A 3,182-nucleotide genomic window follows, 5' to 3' on the forward strand; every position below is an offset into this window, starting at 1 on the left:
ACTCTTTCCACTGTCCTCTGCCAACCTCCTGGTACCCCAATTACCAGGGGGACAGAGGAGGGGTGCAGAGGGCCATGCCTCCATCTTCGGCAGCCAGCTTGGAGGTGGGGGACACATGAAGAAGAACAGCACAGTCCTCTGTACCCGCGGAAGGCTGTAGGGGGGATGGTACTGCACTTGGCCTCAGAAGATGTGGTACAAGTCCCAGGGCACCCACTATTAGCTCTATGGCCCCGGGCAAGTCACTTCACCTCACTGTGCCTCAGTTTCCTCATCTGTAAAATGGGGATAATAACTGTGTGGGCAGTAAAGGAAGCAACAAATCTAGAAATATCTAGCAAAGGGCTGGCATATGGAGCATATCCAACTCCAGTTACCAAATGCGACCCACCACAGTCATCCCCTATCTCCAGGATGGCTCAGAGCTCCCCTCACCCCATCAGGTCTTTCCTTCAGAAAGGGGGGATTAGTGCCTGTCAGGGAGGGAGTCGTGAGGGAGTTGGAAGTTCTCAGTCCCTACCCAGCTGCCCCCACTGCACACACACACACACACACACACACACACACACACACCCTCTGTACAGCCCTCTGCAGGAAGGTGGCTCCACAGCGTGCTGTCGGACTTTCTCCAGGATAAGGCGGAGGCCACAGCTGTGGTCCAGCTGCAGAACCCAGCCTGGCTGACTGGCCCCACGCCAGAGACAGGAAGCCAGGAAGAGCTGGACATGCCTGCTGGACGCCAGGGCTGGAGCAGGGCCAGTCTGCTGAGCGCGCTGTGTGGAAGGGACTGTACGGAGGACCACGCAGGCTCACGGTCACCCTTGGTGCCTAGAGCCGTGGTCGGCAAACTGCGGCTCGCGAGCCACATGCGGCTCTTTGGTCCCTTGAGTGTGGCTCTTCCTAAGCCTTAGGAGTACCTTAATTAAGTTAATAACAATGTACCTACCCATATAGTTTAAGTTTAAAAAATTTGGCTCTCAAAAGAAATTTCAATCGTTTGAAATTTGGCTCTGCTGACTAATGAGTTTGCCGACCACTGACCTAGAGGGCTCGGGGAGAGGGATGGTAAGAGCACTGGGGGGGCAGGGGGGGATGGTAAGAGCACTGGCGCGGTGGGGGGGGGGCATCTGGAAACCCAGGATTCAGTAGGATGGTGCCATGCATTAGCCCCTTCCCCTCTCTGGCCCCTCGTTCTCCCATATGTGACCCTGGAAATGCTTATTGAGCTCCTTGTGGCAGACACAATCCTAGGGGATGCACCAGCAGGTAAGGCAAAGTCCCTCCTCTCCTGGAGCTTTCTGCCCACCAGTGAACAGGTAAATAGTAAACATGGGGATGAGGCCTATGGAGAGTAACCCAGTGGTGTGAAGGGACAGAGTGTGAGGGGTCTGGGATGGCCTCTCCGAGGAGGTGACATAAACAGAGGCCATAAGGAACGGAGGAGGGCCCACAGGAATATCTAGGGGAAGCACATGTTGGGCAGGGGAAGAGCCAGTGCAAAGGCCCTGTGGCAAGCAACTGAGGCAAATGGAAAAAACAAACGCAGGAAGCAGCAGGGCTGGGAGGAAATGAGGGAGGGAGGTAAAGGCCGAGGCAGGCAGAGCCCAGCCCGCGGAGCTTCAAGGCCATTGTAGGGACTGCATTCTACTCTGATCAGTGGACCCCAGGAAAGCTAGGCCAGACCCGGTTTACAGAGCCCACCCAGTGCTGTGTGTGTGATGGGGTGCAAACCCCAACCTCTGCTCATTTACCCTGGGGTCCTAGCCAGGTCCTGTAGGCGGAGAGTAACAGGCCAGGCACTAGGGTGAGGTGCATAAGGTCTAGAGTGAGAAAGACAACCGGCTCCAGTGTAAAATTTAAGGGAGCATTAAAAAAAAAAGTTGATCAGTAAGATAAATGACTTTCCTGCAATATACCTAAAAATCAAAATTAATACCAAAAAACCCATGATGAACAAAATGCCAACCTTTTAAATAACAGGATCTAACCCTGAACTTACATGATCCTGTCTCACTCAGCTCACCCTGATCTCGACCCTGGTTCCAATAAAACTTTATTTGCAAAAATAGGCGGCTGACTGGCAGGGCTGTAATTCGCCGATTTGGTGTTTTAGTTTTACATTACAATGTTATGTACCTTGGCACCCTCCTAGATTTTGCACCCTGATGAGTGCCCCCTTTACCTCACTTATCCAGGACCTGAGTCCTGGTCCCGGATAACAATGGAATGATTGGGTTCCACATTGAGGGCCCCGGTGTTCACGCCTCCTGAGGCTCCCAGAGGTGAAGGGACTTTCCCAAGAGCGGGAATCTGAACTGGATACTTATGTCAAAGTCCACTGCCTGGCCATCACACCCCGCCATGCTCTGTCCTGGAGTGCTGACTTGAATGAGTGTTGATTTTTTTAAAGCTTTCTTGTTGTTGTTAATCCTCACCTGAAGATATTTTCTCCATTGAGTTTTAGAGAGAGTGGAAGGGAAGGAGGAAGGGGGAAAGGGAGAGAGAAGGAGAGAGGGAAGGAGGGAAGGAGGGAGGGAGAGAGAGAGAGAAACATGGGTGTTAGAGAGACACAATTGGCTGCCTCCCGAGGTTACCTATGGGGGGCAGGGGCTGGAGTGGGGGGCAGTAGAGCCTGCAGCCCCTGTACCTTGACTAGGAATCGAACCCAGGGCTCTTTGGTGCACAGGCCAACGCTCTAACCGCCACACCAGCCAGGGCTATTTTTAAAACTTTTATTCAAGTGTAATCTTGACACACAAAAAGCACATGTAGCTTAAACGTCCAATTTGCTGAGTTTTCACAATCTGAGCACACTTGTATAACCAGCATGTGGGATTAAATTTAAAGCATATTTTACGTTTCTAACAAACCAGACATAGTTTGTACTGGGCCAGATTCGGAGGACTCTGAGCTCAAGCAGGCGACTTCAGACAGTAAGGCTGGGGCCCCGGGCTGATCCGGAGTTTAGGGTCCCTGGGTACAGACTGAGAAGGGGGCGGGGTGTAGCGCCCGGGTCTGTGGCCCGGGAGGGGGCAGAGAGAGGCGGTGGGGGCTGCCCCGGAGACAGTGTGCACCCCTCACCCTGCACCCCACTCTGGGCGGCGGGCGAGGCCCAGCCCCGGGCCCAGGTGAGCCTAAGCTGGTAAGAATGCAGCAGTGGCCAAGCCCGGGCGCGGGCGCGG

The 3,182-nt window shown here is 53.8% G+C and overlaps 1 protein-coding gene across 1 annotated transcript in view; it reads left to right on the forward strand.

Annotated features, from left to right (window-relative positions):
• The first annotated feature begins 3,116 nt into the window (after positions 1–3,116).
• The window catches only part of MDFI (MyoD family inhibitor), a 40,396-nt gene continuing 40,330 nt past the window's right edge, over positions 3,117–3,182 (forward strand). The window contains exon 1 of the mRNA XM_006776432.2: positions 3,117–3,128. The gene's annotated coding sequence lies outside the window, so the exon portion shown is untranslated. The remainder of the gene's footprint in view (positions 3,129–3,182) is intronic.

This window comes from Myotis davidii, unplaced genomic scaffold (genome assembly GCF_000327345.1).
Source record: "Myotis davidii unplaced genomic scaffold, ASM32734v1 scaffold167, whole genome shotgun sequence".
Taxonomy (NCBI): Eukaryota; Metazoa; Chordata; class Mammalia; order Chiroptera; family Vespertilionidae; genus Myotis; species Myotis davidii.